Genomic DNA, 18,193 nt, shown 5'->3' with positions numbered 1-18,193 from the left:
GTGATTATTTAACTTAGTCATACATAAATAAAAATGTCCAGGTTGCATTTAAATCAGCATGTATTAGTTTTCTTAAGCTGATAATCCCATTTGTATCCTTCATTTTTATTTGTATGCCTTTATTTCATGTATCAATGTCAATAAATGAAAACATATGTGAATTATTTCCTGTGAAATCTAATATTGCTCAAATGCTCACTCAAGCTTAATTTAAGAGTAAAGGTGATCATCTCCGCATAAAAAAGCATTCTGTTTGCATATAGATAGATAAATTATGGTTTTAGTATCACAACTAATAAAGTGTTGGATGCCAAAAACCTTCATAATATTGTCTGAAGACAAAATTGAAGATATGAATGTCCCATCTGCAGTATAATACAATGACAACAAATATGGCAGCATTTCATGAAAGAAGTACACTCAGACATATTAAAATGTTTATGAAACCCAAACAACTGACCCAAAAAGAATCAAAACAATAATGGTTGCAAATTTCTTTCCATAAAAAAATGGCTAAAACAAAACCCCCTTTTGAAAATAAAATCCTGTAAATATGTCCAATATAGCACATGAAAATAATTATAATGTAACTCATGGGACCAACATATTCCATCTGTGCATGGATTTTAGTCTTATCTTCATTGTTAAATGCTGACTCCTTGACTGAGCTAAGTGACAATACATGTAGAGATGGTGCCCGAATTTAATGCATGCTGGGGGAGTTATTCCCTCAACCATGTATTCATCTCTTTATCATCAAGAAATTTCAACAGTCTACAGTTTGAGGATCAGACACAGCAAGACAGTTGTTCTATTACAGACAGATTCTGGCTTTCTCTTATTTGCATATCCTGCCAACCCACAGAATGTGAAGGTAAATCTGGTGAGTATGTTAACTACTGCACACAGATCACAAAGATGCACTATAAATGCTATGCTTATTCTGCAGCATTAGTCAACAGTTCCCTCATCCTATAATGGTTGTCTCTCTTCTGCCAGTTGCACTTCCCTGGAATAGACAGAACATCTCTAGCCATTCAATCAGCCCACTGTCCTGCCTTCAATAATTTTGGCCACTATCAAAACTATGTCTAGGATTCAAAAAGGCATTCAGTGTGGTGTGGTGTAGCACACTACAGCAAGCCATTACCCTATGTCTTTTTCCATAAGCACAGTTACTGCTGATCTCCATTTGAGTTGAAGGAAGCCTACCCCTATGCTTACCCCATTACATAGGGGGAACCATATGCACAACATCATAGCCCTTCAGTGTTTTACACTGATGAAGTAAAAGACAAAATGAATTCAATGGTTTATACTTTCGCTACAGCTCCTTCTCTAAGACAGTAGTGATAATGCAGATAGTACATGATAGAAAGCCAAATTGTGTTAGGGGTGTTGAGTCCAACATATAGGTAGAACTGTATTTCTGGAAGAAAGAAGGCAGTCGTGGCGGAACAGATAGGTTCTTTGTCATGTCTGTATTCTCATGCATACTGCACAGTCACTCAGCTTCAGAGGACTTTCAGCTCCCCCTGTAGGTCAGCACTGGTTCTACAGTCAGACTAAATGCCTGCAGTATTAATGGTGCCACACAGCTACATTGTGTGGTATCACTGGTTTCATAATGGTCAAGGCAGTGAATGGGCTATAAGAGGAATGAGTAGAAAGGTTCATTAACAGTGAATGCTTCTGCATCTCATTTGCTGCTTATTTACTGCTCAAGTACTAGGCAAAAGGAGGTTTAGGGTATACATTACTGCACAGTATGTCTTAATACCCCAACGCAGGGTTGTATTTCAGAGTCAGAGTAGCATTGTTGGGTAGTGCATATTCTTTTCCATGATACCCCTAATTCTTTCAAAATCTGTTCATAAGTTTACCAGTGCCACAGACAAGAGTTCTCTCTCTTTGTCCCTCATCTGACAAATGTGCACCTTTTTGGTTGTCAGAACTGTAATTATTATGTTTAAATTAAATGAGGTTTTGCATTATTTTCCACTGACTAAATTGATGAGGACTATTAGCTTGAACTTGGTTAAAGTTCGTGTTTATTTAAAAGATTCCATGTCATTTACTGAAATGAATAGAGTAGTGCATGTGCCAAATTGCCCATAATCAGTATGGAAACTACCTCAGGTCTCCACTGAAAATAGGCCATGCCTAGACAGGCTAACTATTTGAAAAGTAAATCAACAAATAAATAATAACTTGAGATTCATTTTTATTTTACTGGCATTTTCTGATTTTTTCATATTTACAAGGTTTTAATTTTGTTATTAAGGATTCTTTTTTTCTATACTTTAGCTTCATAATAACTGGCTATTTAAAATCTTTATTGCTGTTCACTGTGTTGATTTTCTATTACTTGGGTATGTTTCAAAACTAGTTCCTTGTTAGCTAAAAAAAAAAAGAGTCATTACATTGAAGACATTAATTTTTCATTAGGAACTTATACCTAACATTCATTCATTCATGCATTCATTCATTCATTCATTCAAGCATTTGCTGTCCAGTAGCCATTTTTTACACTTCAGTGCCGGAGCAGGGTAGCAGCCTATCCTGGCAATCAGCAATCAATAGATGCAAGCCAGAGAAAATAATTCTGCAGTGGATGCTAGTCTATAGCAAGATAGTCGCACATACATCTGAATAATAAACACAACGTACAACATAAAGCACAACACAAACACACAATGCACAGTACAGAACACAAAAACACACACACAAACACATACACACTCTGGATTGCCAGTTACAACATTTGTCAGGGATGTAAAGAGAAACAAATGCATTTGGAAATAACCCATCTAGACACAGGGAGGATATACAGTTTCCACACAAAAGACAGAATGGCTGGGAACTGAACCAAGCACTGTGAAATAGGAATGCTAACTGTTGTGTTGTTGTGCACCCAATACACCTGTACTCACTGAGTACAATATTGTGTACTTACTGCAGCTATATATATATATATATATATATATATATATATATATATATATATATATATATAGACAGAGATAAGCAAAATTAAAGCAGTGTTACATCCTTTAAGAACAGATTCTTTTTCCCACTTAAAACTGATGGATGCATAGAACTGAGTAAGGAGGTACAGTTTTCACTTGTTAATGCACTAGATAAGGTGTCAAAATATATATGATGTTTAAGACTATACATTGACGACCTTTGCAACTACTGCCCTAAACCTTTGATTTACAATCCATGCCCTGATAAATTGTCTGTCTTACTGTTGTTATTATTATCTATGCTTTGATCATGTGTTCCTACGTCACTGCATTTTGTGTCTCTAATTAGCTGTATACAGTCCTCTGTAGTCAGATAACATTGCTGGGTAAATAAATAAATAAGAAAATAAATAAACAAATAAATAAATATGTGAGATAATAATTATGCATGTAAGGTAATTATTTTTATCATGGCATGAAGGATGTATAGAGTAAATAGCCAAAAAACGTATTTTCAAATGGAAGAAAAGTCAGTTATACGTAAATAAAAAAGAGGCAATTGAAGACAGGTAAAAAATGAAAAAAATGTAATATTCATAATTAGATAGATAGATAGATAGATAGATAGATAGATAGATAGACAGACAGATAGACAGTAGAGATAAAGACATATGGCATATCACAAGGTAAAGAAAAACAGTCATGGCAGTCTGAGTATCCAGTGTATTTTATACATTTTAGGTTTGTTAAAAGATTTTTGGAATTTACTTGAAGAAATATGATGACAGACATCAGACAGAAATACTGAATAATTTTTTATTCAGCTGGGATGATTATACTAGGCTATGAACACTAGTCTGTACAACGGATCAATAATTAAAGAAGGTGTGAGACTTTTAGCAGGCGATGGACAGCAGTTCAAGATGACTGTTATAACTATTGGACTAGAGGATGGCCACCTCCCTAAGGCTGAAGGTCAGTACTACAACCATGTCAGCCCAACTTCCATTCCATAGAAAATTATAAACTCTTAAGGGTAGGCTGGTGAACAGAATGATGACTGCCCTGTAAGTAAATAAGCAATAAAATATCTTTAATGCTGCAGAAATCTTCCTATCCTGCTTAATGCAGGTGTATGATAGCATGACCAATGAGCAGGACAGCAGGTCACGGATGATTTCACTCAATATTTCTTTCTGAACTTCAGTAGAATATTTGGAACCAAATACACAGAAGACTACTGTGAAACATTAATAATTATTGGCTTCAGAATTAAACTGTGATATTGATCTCATATTGGTAAACCAAACAGCAACACAGTGCAGGATCTTCTCTATAGAAAACCTAGTAACCAGTGAAGGTCAGCAAGGGTCATTTGTACAGTCATTCTTGTTTGGTGTACCTGCATGAAAGATAATATAATAATAATAATAGTAATAATAATAATAGTAATAATAATAATTATTATTATAATTCATTAGTAAACACTGCCAGAAATGTCAGGGTAGACACAAAATTATTTCTTGTGGTGTATACATTCACTGCTATATGACCATTCTAAATATATATATATATTCATGCTTTACAGAAAGGTATTCTTTGATGGAACAGACAGTTTAATTAAACTGTATTAGGCTAGGCCATTTGTATTGCTTAATTAAAGGGCATATACATAATTTGGAAAAATAGTACATTAAAGCTTAATTTTTTAATCTTTGATTGTCTGTCTCTGAAACTGTTAAACAACTGGTTTAGATGAGCCTGTCTTGATTTGTGTTCTTTTTCATCAGATCTGAACTGACGGCAGCAGCTGTGGGCTATATTACAAACACTTGAGCTTTAATTTTTGTTTATGCAAATCATAGCCATCAATAAAATTGCAGAAGTGCTCTGTTGGGAACAGAACACTAATTTCATCTGTCCCTTGAACAATGAACACTGCAGAACTCTAATACATCTGCCATTTTCTGGTTAATGGGATTTAAATACTGGAAAGGCTGCACCTGAGTCACTGCTAACCTATATGTTTATGCAATAAACAAGAGACCTTTTGAAATATTGAGGTCCTACATTTTATGGTTAGCTCAATAAAAATCGGTAAGCCATGATTCCCCTGAGGGAACAATGCCAAATGACATTAGAAAATACATTCAGTGACCTACAGTAATAAGAGTTTTGTATGCACAGTGCTTTGCGCTTGCTGAGCATGAGAAATTTAGGATGTGTTTAGTCAGCCATCAGAGTATGCAAACAAACGAATATTTAAAGGCCCACTTCAAACTAAGAAAATGTAAAATTCTGTTTTATGAGGTATTACAAATGGACGGTTTGTTTCTGGAGAATTTTAAAATCTCAGTAAAAAGCATTTAACAAACATTGAGGAAAAAGTAAACTAACCAACAAAATAAATACAAATAATACATCTAAAACATAAGTACAAATTTAAATGAATTTAGCATTTGATTTTATTAAACTTTTTATGATCATTTGACTTGTGTTTCTATAATTTATCTTAATGACTATGATGGATTAAATAAATCTTTCTACTATTCCCATGGAGTATGTAAGTTTTATTAGTTTATTTCTTGCTAAATAGACAAAGGTTGTTAATTTATGGAGTGCAGGACATGTGAGTAAGAATTATTTTATACCAAAGGATGATAACAATAGTACTGGGATTCCAAAAGGTGTTTGTCATGGGGTAGCACTTTCACCCCACGCTTGATTCCATAAAATAGTGCTCTCCCTGTCTTTGGCATATATCAACAAGGACTGGCAAAGCTCTATTCCTAATTCCAGAAAATGAATCATTGGTGATCCATGCCAATGTAATATCACAAATCAACAGAGTAGCCCATTGACGTCAATGTGCCTTTGAAGCATTGCCAAAGTTCCATCTTTAAGAGGGAAGTAGAACTGCAGTCAGTACACTGTAGGGCGAAGCACTGCCTGCAGTAACAAGTCCTACATACAGGTGGTGCTACACTGTTAAAGTTGATGAGTCACAGTGGGGTATCTGAAGAACACATACACATGCTGTAAAAATTACCCTCAAATATTATTGGAGATGTCCCAAGCCGTTAACTGCACCAATGTTTAAGAGAAAATTTTAGTGTAGAAACCGATCTGTATACCTGTCTCATTGTGAGGACAGTAAAAATGCTTGCATGACAGTTATCCTACCTGTCATGAATACATTCTCATGTCTACCATACAGGGGGTACTACTTTGCAACATTGCCTTTTGGATACACAACATGACCTCTATGTCAAAACTAACAAGAAAGGCCAGTGCCTGTAGTATGTGTGGTGTGGTGCCAGACAGTATTGAGTAGAACTGGACAGTCTGCAAAGGCCTCAGTTGGGACTGGTCTGCACAGAGACTGGGTAATTAAATTCATTTCTGCATAATGTTTCAGAATCTTATTACCTATGCCTGGGCTAGGGGAGATTCCATCACATTTAATATCTTAGGATTGCAAGGTATTATGTACGATATTCCCTGCTCCTAGTATGATATCATATCCAGGTGTGGGGCAATCATTTAAAATCATGGTAACACTGATGGCTTGCTAGGAGTCTCCTCTATGCTACATCATTCCTTTTGGAATTTTATATTAGATTGTTACAAGAATACCCTTTGTCACACACTTGAATCTGAACCATTTAGTGAATTTCTTTAAAAGGTCTGTGAATGCATATCAAGTGCCAGAACTCACTGCTGCTGGAGATACTTCTATAATAATAAAGACAGTACTAGTGTTACCTATAGTATGGCACTAACTTCCATCTTTATTTCCATTATGAATGACTGTTCATTCATTTTTTCCAGGAGTAATTGAGGCTCCTACTTTAATAACAGCCAGAAGAAAAAGAAAACAGATATTTTTTGATTATTTATTATTTATTTATTTACATTTATTTACCGTGTAATTGTCCAAATGGGCAAAAATCCATTTTCAGTGGAGACCCAGGGAGAAAAGCTCCAGTACATACAGCACAGTGATACAGCATGAGAAAGATGATATCTTATTTGTATAAAACATATTAAAAATGCAATATGTATTCATATAGCACTGGAGGGATACAGTCCATGTCATGGGCACATTTATTTGTAAAGGCATACAAGAATACCTTTATGTAAAGCATGCACATTTATAATTGCATACTGCTGTGAGTGTAGAATTCTACAGGAAAGAATCTGTATTTACCCAAAAATTACTAATGGCATTGATTGCTTCTTCTTCTGATTACTATTATTGTTGGAAGACCTTTCTGTAAAGCACATGCATTTATAATTATATGAGTCACCCTGCTGTGAATGTATGATCCCACAGGGACTCAGTGCATTGACGTTAATATTATTATTGTTATTACTATCACCATCATCGTCATCTTCCATAGTAACTTGATATAAGTCGGTAATACCATAACACTTTGTGGGAATAGATATTACATACATATATTAGACTGTTCACTCTTGTGGGGAGAAGACTATGTATAACATGTTAGTTATGTGTTTACTGTGCAATGAATCCATGATACCATTAAAACACAGGCTGGGATGCATAGACATGCACTGTGCAGCACTAACATTTAAGGTGTGTGTAGACCTAATAAGACATGTGTTAGACAGTGGATAGTGCTGTATTTAATGCAAAGAACTGTATATGTAAGTAGGGGTGGGCAGTTACAGTGCAAGGCTGCACCACTGTAGGAACATGCATGGCTAATGTGATGAATGTCACATGTGAAGCAAGCTGGCATAACCTAGACAATGTGTGCTCATGCATGTATTGTAGAAATAAACAATATAACTTTGGGTGTACACAGCATGGTGGCAACCCTGTACTGCATAGGAAGAGAAAGGAAAGGAAAGAAAAGGAAAGGAAAGGGATGTGAAGGGAAAGAAAAGGAAAGGAAAGGAAAAGAAAAGAAAGGAAATGAAAGGAAAGGAAAAGAAAGGAAAGGAAAGGAATGGAAAGGAAAAGAAAGGAAAGGAAAGGAAAGGAAAGGAAGGGTAGGGATGTGAAGGGAAAGGAAAGGAAAGGAAAGGAAGGAAAGGAAAGGAAATGAAAGGAAAGGAAAAGAAAGGAAAGGAAAGGAAAAGAAAGGAAAGGAAAGGAATGGAAAGGAAAATAAAGGAAAGGAAAGGAAAGGAAGGGTAGGGATGTGAAGGGAAAGGAAAGGAAAGGAAAGGAAAGGAAAGGAAATGAAAGGAAAAGAAAGGAAAGGAAAGGAAAATTAAGGAAAGGAAAAGAAAGGAAAGGAAAGGAAGGGAATGGATATGAAGGAAAGGAATTGGAAAGGAAAGGAAGGCATGTGAAGGGAAAGGAAAGGAAAGTACAAAAGGGAAGAATAAGGAGAACAGCAAGCAACAGCAAAGACCGATGGGTATTCTAAAGATATGTACTTTGGGGAATGGAAGGTTATATTATTCTGGGGAAAAATTCCAACGTTATAAGCTTTACAAAAGAAGAGAAGGTGGAAAAGTTAATGAAGGATGGCTAGGGATAAGAAAGATATAGAAAAGCTGGTAGGGGGAACACACATACCTAGAGCACAGGCAAGAATGGTATAAGCACAAAGGTGAGAATGAGAACGAAAGGACACATAAACAGGGTTGACAAGTAGTGATAAGAAGGAACAGATAATGGACAAAATATGGGAAATGGCACAAAAGAGAGGCTACATACCAAGATGGGCATAGGCTGTGGTTCTGTAATGGATGACTGTCAGACTGGCCTAGAGGGCTGCAAATCTAGTCATTGCAGGCATCTCTCACATTGGTGGCTGATAGTATGTACTGATTTCTCATTTGCAGGCCTAATGGTTGAGGTTTACCAGACATCATACCTCTCAACCTGGAAACATCAAAAATCTGGACAAAGGTCCATGAAAAATAGGTACAAATCTGTATGCTGATTAACATAACATTTGCGTACATAATTATGTTACCCTATCCACTCTGATGAGATTATAGGATACTAAATTTCAAACACAAACTGAAGAACAGACAACCAAAATATGGCCCCAGACACTGCAATAAATGGTAACCATTTTTTTTTAAATGTGTAGCTATGATGTTCACTGGGAAGGGAGAAGATGATGAACCTTAGGATTTTGTTTTTGGTGACTTGCAGTATGTGGGCTTTGTGGTAAAAGTAGAGCATTTAATGGTAGGCAATATTCTAAAATCTTAGCAAAAGAATATTATAGCTTACTAGCACCTCCAAAAGTTATTCTCCATGGCTTACTGATCAGTGGTGTAACCGGAGTTTGTGCCCCCTAGGACTGTCTTTGAGTATGCTGCTCTTCCTCCCTCAGAATTTCATGGTCGAATGGTGTCCCCCTAATACACAGCCCTCCTCCTTGCAGCCATTCCAGCGTCCCATTAATTGGCTATCTTGCCCCATTTACCATAAACACTGTAATGTGCATACTGCTTTACTTCTACAATGATTATTTGGATTTCAATTAAAACTTTTATTTTACATTTTTTAGCACAAACACCAATAGACAGCTGCTAAATAAAGCAATACAGTCTCACAATGAAAATAAACTTAGTGTTAAGACTTTGCCCTTGAAAGTAAACTCACATTCAATGAAACAGCATTGAAACCCACATTAAAAAAATGCACACATAAACAACTTGTAGCACAACGGACTTACAGCAGATAAAATGCACACAGTAAATTGGCTGAAAAGGGTAAAAGCTATGCCATTAAGCAGATAGAATACAGCTTGCTTGAACAGACCTACAGTGATGCAGTACAGCAGATAAGACACACACACACACACACACACACACACACACACACACACACACACACACACACACAGTTGTGTTCTAACTAGTGCTGCATGTCAGATAAACAGTTCTTCTGAATATTGCAGCAGGCCGAAAGGGTAAAAGCAAAAAACTATGCCATTAAACAGCATTACAGGCCCATTAACATGCATATCAGATAACAGTTTTTATTCTTTTTTCTTAACTGGAGGCTGGGACATGTGGACAGACTCTGCAAAACTAAAATTATGCACATCTGCCGGCATTCCTGTTATATTCCCTATTTCCCCCAAAAAAGCTCAAAATAAATATTTGACTGAGTCCAACAGGCAATTTGAAGTGGTAATACAAAAATAAATAAATAAATAAACAATAAAAAAAAAAAATCAGGACTTAAAGGGGCCACACAGGAATTTGTGGCACCCCATTATTTTGCCCTCAAAACCAGTAAATACTGAGGAATTTGGTATGGTTGAGAGGTGTGCCAGACATACAACTCAATCAGCCAAAACAGAATGCACTTAATGTCCCCTATGTGGCCATCCAGGAGTCAATGCACTTAAGCAATGACCATTCTCTACATCTCACGCTGGGTGAGCCCCTTTAGGATATGAGCCTTCACCTTTCTCCTGAACTGCAGATATAAAAGGAAACTTGTGAACTAGCACCAGATTCAGCAACTAGCAGAAATCTAGATGGTTTGAGTTATTCTTTCTCTTCTTCCTCCACAACTGAATTTACCGAAGGATGACAGAATGTGAAAGATCAACAGAAGCATGTATGAAAATAAAATCAGTGCCGATGTGATATAGACTGCTAAACAACAGTGTCAGACTCCTGTGCCTGATTATTCCATCCAGCTGTCTGCTGCTGCTGCTGACCTCTCATTTTACCCTGCTTTACAGATAGAAAACAAGGTGCATATTTTTAAATATACATACACAAGAGTTAAGATAGTAGAAAACTACACTAGTGAAAAAATATTTCAGTACATTTGTGGCTCCCTCTCTTTGGAGATGCAGGTGAAGGTAGCACTGCTTCAGGTCATTGTATTGATGCCAGCACTGTGGGTGATCCAAGTGTCGTCACTTATCCTTTCTGCCAGCTCATGCCAGGCATCCATTTTCCTCAGTAGGCTATAATAATGACCCAAGATGTGTTCCCAGAAGTTCCTGTGCAGGAAGAACAAGAACATTCTGGCTTCCCTCGCACAACAAGCTTAAGCCCTGCACTTCTCACCATCTGAAGTAGCTCTGACCACTTAAACAGGTCCACCCTAGAAGCAAAATGGTAGCCCCATGCAGACAGACTCACTTTTCTGAATCACGTCATGCAACATATTCCTACTCTGCAGTGTTACAGCATGGTCATAACATGTGGCATGATGGTAGTTCTGCACTGCAGTGCTGCGTGTATACACATGCCATATGCATGCGCACACAGGTCATATGCTTCTTATTTGCTGTGTTATACATGTTTTGTGCAGTAAGCATTTGAAATGTCAGGACACACTACAGTGATTAAAAAATATGGAGACTGAATGGCCAAAAGAATAGACGTACATATACTACCAACTGAATACAGATTCCTTAAATGAGTATGCCATTAATGATTTGCTAAAGCACAAATACCTTGCACTGTGCAATAAATGCTATGTATGTTTAAAGGCAGCACCTGACAACACTGGTGGTCTGTGTTCCTCATGTCACAAGTTGGATGATTTCCTTACCATTATTAGCAGTAAATCTAGATTTACCAAAGATGATTGCAACCTGCTAGTCATTGTTTGTGTTTCTAAAGAAATGACTGTCATTTCATGTCAAGTTTTGCCACCATTCATGTGCAGTGAACATGCGGTTATAAAGGTTAACTTGTTGCTAAATGATTTTGCCAAACTGAAATTCAAGCCTTTGCACAGAAAATTAATAACAGATTATATAGAAGTGAAACAGTCACTATGTAAATCTAATGGGAGTGATGCATTTAGTGGAAAAACTACAGGAGGAAAGTGGAAGGTTTTGAAAGAAAAACTGTTTGAATGCAAAAAAATCAAAAAATGTTTAACATTAGGATCTAGGCACGCAACTTCAAGAGAATATCCTGAAGTCCCAAGACTGGAAAAAACTCCCTTATCAGGCCCAACAAAATGTTGAGATCCCTCATCAAATGCTCTAAAGCTAGCTATGAAAATAGAATTGCAGCAGATAGTAAAGACAACCACAAGGCCTTCTATAGTTATGTAAAGAATCTCCATGGCAATACCCAGATTTGCTCTGAGCTACTGCACAATAGTACCCCCTATACCAAACCAACAGATATTGCCAATATACTGGTCGATTCAGTGCTAACTTTACCCCCCCCCCAAAGGACCAATCACAATACCAGTAGATTGCCAGGCACCCAGTATTACTGCTGCTTAGGTTAAAACAGCACTGTCCAAGGCCAAAAACACAGCTTCTATGGGACCCGACAATATCCCTGGCTGTGTCCTACATGAACTACAGAGTGAAATGGCACCTCACCTGTGTACCCTGTTCAATCACAACCCCCCCTCAGGCTTTGTCCCTACTGAATAGTGCACTACTACTACAGTCATCCCTCTCCACAAAGGAGGAGCGACTAGAGTCCCAGGGAATTATCACCCAATTAGCTTGATGAGTCTGATATGCAAAGATATGGAACACATCATCATGGACCTAATAAACAAAGATAGAGGTAATCTCCAAACTCTGGATCCTACACAGTTTGGTTTTGTGAAGGATAGATCATGCCTGCTCAACTTGGTCGACTTCTTTGAGTCAGTCACCAGAGCTTTGGATAAAGGCAAGGTGGTTCATGCAGCCTACCTTGATCTGGCCAAGGCTTTTGATACCATTCCCCACACAGGAATCATAGAAAAACTCACTAAGTTAGGCATCAACCCCTATATTACTAGGTGGGTTGCAAACTGGCTCACAGATAGAACCCACAGTTTGAAAGTAGCTGACTCCAAGTCATATTGCCGATCTGTCACAAGTGGAGTCCAACAGGGTTTGGTCCTGGGTCCTCTCCCATTTGGTATCTACTTCTCTGAAGTTCTGGCCAACATGAAGGGACTCTGGCTGACAACGTTCACAGTCGATTGCAAGTTGGGAGCTATCATTAACTCCCCAAGTGATGTTGATATCCTACAGAAAGGCCTCAATGACACCAATGATTAGTGTCACAACCATGGCCTTAAGCTCAATGCCAAAAAATGTGTCATCATCCCCCTTGGGAAAAACCCATTTCCCTTAAATTACCACATTGATGGTAGTCTACTGAACACAGAAGGTGTTAGAAATGATCTGGGAACACAAGTTGACAGCAACCTCTCTTTTGACCACCACATTGGCACTGTGGTCAGAAAGTCTTTCTATGTGGCACATCTCATTACTAAGGGTTTTGCATCCAGCTAGAAAGAGGTCATTGTCTCCCTCTACTCTTCCCTCATTAGGCCAGTCATCAAGTGCAATGCCCATTTGGCATGTACCTCACTAGTCACCTGCAACAAATGGAGAGGCCGTAAAAGTACCTCACAAAGAGGATCCTAGGCCTTAAACACTTGTTCTATATGTACAGACTCAAAAAACTCCAACTATTTTCTGTCTCATATTGCCTACTTAGAGGTGATCTCTGCTTGACTTACAAAGCCATGTCTGACCCAGCTCTGTTAGAAATGCTATGTCTAAAGAAATCCCAATCCCTCCACACCACATGCTCCAAAGACCTCAACCTCATTACTACAATCAACAGAACATGCTGGAGGGACAGTTTCATAACCCAGAGACTGCCCATGCTATGGAATAGACTTCCCATACATGTCAAGCAGAGCACCTCCCTGGCCCTCTTCAAGAGAAATCTTGATGCGTGGATGGGAAATAGAAAATTCACCCTGGGGATCACTCCAGTGGTTCTACTCGATAGAGGCACTGGGAACTAAGGTTGGGTGGCAAAATTCCTGGGTAATCCTATGGGCTAGGCTTGTAAAGGTTCCAGGGACATTAGCCTAGTACACACCTATGAACTATAAACCTATATATTTCCCTAAGAACAAGTTACTTGATTAAGACGAAAGATAATAAAAAATATGAGAAATGGAAAAGAGGTCAAACTATGACTTTGAAAACTGAAGTAAACAAGGTGGGCAAACAAATAAATCATAGAGATGTTGAGCATAATAGAAAACCATTTTATAGAGACATAAGATGTGGAAGGAATAAAGACCTACAAATTGATACACTGTGGGTAGACTCTAAAATTTATTCTCAGACACAACAAATTAAAGATATATTTACAAACACTTATGTAAAACAGATTGGCTCAACAGAAGAGGTGATATTTTGTGCTAGTGACATCCAGGTAACTCTCAGATACTGAAACCATATTAGAATATATTGAAAATCAACTATGCAAACTGGATCCAAACAAAGCACAGAGAGGAGACGGAAATAGCAGTAATGGCATTAGAGCTCTTCAGCAAGAACTTGCCAGTACCATTATATCTTTTATTAAAGAGGTTGTATAAATATGAACAAAATCCTCAAGAATGGAGATATGCATTTACTAAAACTGTCTTTAAGGGAAACGGTAGTAGGACAAACTCAGAATCACACAGACCCTTAAGTCTGCTTTCATGTTGTACATAAAATAAAGGAGAAGGTATTACTGGATAAGTTATCAGAACAGTAAAGGTCTATAACAATATAATAACACATATGAATGAAAAATTGTGCTGTGATGTATTTTATATGTATTTAACTTCAGCACTTTATAGGATCAAGCACAAAACACTAGAACAACTAGGTATTGATGTACTGTAGATAAGATGGATAGCTGCATGGCTTGCAAATAGAATATGGCAAGTATCATACAGCAATTAGACAGGTAAAATTTTGGTAACAGTCAGGGTGTCCCACAGGGATCTGTCCTGGGCCCATATTTGTTTAGAGAGTATCTTTCAGATCTATGTTTTTCATCTCAGGTGTTCTAAAGTCTGTATGCAGATGATTTGAAACTGTGTAAACTGATTACATGTGTACAGATAGGGCATGTCAGTAAAATAACTTGACTCAAGTGACCATTTGGGCACAAGAGAATAATATGCTGCTAAATACATCACAAACTAAGCATATGAGATTTGGCAGGCATAAATTGAAAGGTGACTATTTAATACAGCATGCAGTGATTGAAATTGTAGATTCATTTAAGGATCTGGGCATATGGGTAAATAGGGTTCCTATTACCTAGTCGAACTTTTACAAGTTTGAACGCTATATGGTCGAAACCATATGTTTGATCTTGTAAAAGTTCGAATACATAAAAAAATAACAAAAGAAAAAAACATAACTAACTGTGCTCTTTAAATATACCAACTCCGAGATCACACTACAGTGCAGTAAAGGGAAGATTTCCCTTTACTGCACTGTAGTGCGATCTCGGAGTTGGTATATTTAAAGAGTGGGGGGTGGGGGGTGCAGGGGGGACTTACCCCCCTGCTTACAACAGTTAGGTTATTTATTTATTTATTTTTTTTTTTACATGTTCGAAGTTTTGAAACTTCGAGCATAAGGGTTCGACTTTATTATGTTCGATGTTTCAAAACTTCGATCACGTAATAGTAACCCGGTAAATATAGCTTGGAATTTTTCTAATCATACCTTGGAATTTTTCTAATCATACCAGCCAATTGGTTAATGATAGTTATAGACCTATAGGTTGTAAAAAAAGATTTAGAAAAGTCTAGGAAATCAGAAATGATAAAGTCATTGTTTGTTAGTTACATCAAACCTCATCTTGAGTATAGAATAACAAAATGGAAACCTTATAAGAAAACAAGCATGAGTAAACTGGAAAGAGACAAATAACCAAAGGATGGAGTAAGTCCAGAAATAGACCAAAAAACCAAAAACACTCTGGACAACCACCAAAAGGCACAAAGCACAAGCAGGAAACTCCTGTATGTAGAAAACAGACTCCTTTATTAACTCCACACGTTTAAAAGCACAAGCGTTTTCATCCGTGTATCACCCAGAATTCCTCAGATAAAACAAACAATGTCCCTAAACACAATCACTTTATATATCTTCAATAAAACAATTGTTCTTCTTGTTTTTCTTCTTTCAGCTTTTCCCGGTTAGGGGTCGCCACAGTGGAACTCCAGTCTGATAATTATTGGTAGTAGATTTTTACAGTGCCGAGTTGCCAGCCTGACGCCCAACCTTCAACGAAGGCGCGCCCATTCATGCATGTCTTTCGAATGCCACTCGACCGTAAAGAGGACATACAGACTCGACACAGAAGGTGCTCCAGCTGAGAATCAAATGGAAGAACCTCTTTCTGTGAGGCGACAACGCTACTGCTGCACCACCGCGGCTTAAAGAGATAACTAATAATGTTGAAGGAAATCAATGTGAAACCTCAGGCAGCTACAAAATTCCACATAGCAAAAGGGCTGTGGAGAAGCTCTAAGCTGATCTTTGAACACAGACTGTATTAAGACCAGACTTACTGTGCTAAACCATTAATACCTGGCTTTTCTGCATGCCTGCTGCACGGCATTTATGATGAGCACACACAACTAAGAGGCAGTCCCAAGTCTGTTTCTTATCACCCATGTTTTCCATTTACTTTAATCCTATTAATATTTACTTTAATCCCATCTTGTATTAAATAAGGTGCTCTTCATTGAGAACATCAGTGGTACGTCATGTCTTACCAGTATATAATTTTCTTCTGCCATACATTCATAAGTAATTTGTACAGTCATGTAGAATACCAATGCTATAGCTTCTTGTTTTAATTTTTCCATGTCTTTTCGATTTCTAAAACCATGACCCAAATAAACCCCATTCCTAAGTCAACGCATGATTAAAATTCATGAAATTAGTATTGAATTAATTAAGATAAATAACATATCTTAAAGGTATAGTGAAACAAGGCAGAAAGCAACATAATACATACATTTAAAATATTTAGTGCATGTAACAGGATGAATATGTTATTAAAAATATGTTTTTTTTTAAAATATATATATTTAAAAAATGCAAGTTACTCAGAGAATAATAATAATAATACATATATACATTAAAAGTAAAATGTAAATATTAAAATAGTCATATTATATCTAAAGTAATGTATAAAATGTAACCAATGACTAATTATTATTGTCACAGAATGTGATAAAAATAAGTCAGAGTTTTGCAGACCTAAGTTTTAACAAGGGAACCAAGGACATATTATCATTCAAACCTGGGGGTTTGTTAGCTTCAAGGACAATTTGCCAAAATGTTTCTCTATATTCTAACTTAGATTCTCAGGGTCCACCCCTCAGGTCTTTTGGTACAACTTCAATAACAATGAAGGAAAATGTAACCATAGTGCATGTCAATGTATACCTATACAGTGCATTACTGTTATTTCTTTTGTTAATATCATTGACATGTTCATAGATCCTTCTTTTCAATTGTCTTTAATTTATTCCAACTTAAACCTTAACAAACCCCACAGGCAACTAAATAAACCAGACCCTGGGAATTACAGTTAGAATATATAAATGCTTTAAGTACTTTTTTCCTGGCAGTGACCAAAATCTGTTCTTTCTGTGCTATATAATTGCACTGTGGACACGCCCCACATTTGAAGGTACCTTTCCTTTTGTTAGAATAAACTTGACAATTGTTAGCATGTTCCAATAAACTTTTAATGTTATGACTTCTCCTAAAAACAATCTTAACAGACTTGTCCTTCAAATTAGGAAGGTCAGTAACATCTGAGAATGTATACCATTCCTTTTCCATGATATTTTTAATCTGATATGCATTAGCACTAAAACTAGTGCCAAAAGCTTTACCATAACCTGAATGGTCAACAGCTGTAGCCTTATTATTAAAGCTATCACCTAAACCCAGAACTGGACAATATTTGTCCTTCCTACCTTGAGTGACCTCTTTCCTAATACTAGAAATAAGCTCCCTTGGATATCCTCGATCCAAGAACATACCCTCCAGTTTAACACATTCTTTTTCATAGTCCTCATCCAGGGATGTCATCCATCTTATACGTACAAATTGTCCCTTGACAATCCCTTTTTTTTTAAAAACTGGATGGGAACTAGTGTAACTGATGTATGTATTGGAGAAGGTGGGTTTTCTATACACCATAAACTTAAAACACTGTTCAGTTGTGTAACTAGAAATGTTCACATAGTTAACATTTTGGGTAGTAACTTGATATGTAAACTTAAAAAAATAGTAGTGTAGTTTAGATACTGCATAAATTCATCCAACTGTTCAAGACTACCTACCCAAAAAATACAAACATCATCAAGGTATCGAGCATATGAAGTCCAGAATTCTGAATAAATGCTATTGTGTACATATCTTTCTTCCCATACTGACAAAATAATGTCTGCATAT

This window comes from Protopterus annectens, chromosome 11.part0 (assembly GCF_019279795.1).
Source record: "Protopterus annectens isolate FY-2018-M chromosome 11.part0, PAN1.0, whole genome shotgun sequence".
NCBI classification, from domain to species: domain Eukaryota; kingdom Metazoa; phylum Chordata; order Ceratodontiformes; family Protopteridae; genus Protopterus; species Protopterus annectens.
Note: the sequence above shows the minus strand (reverse complement) of the source record.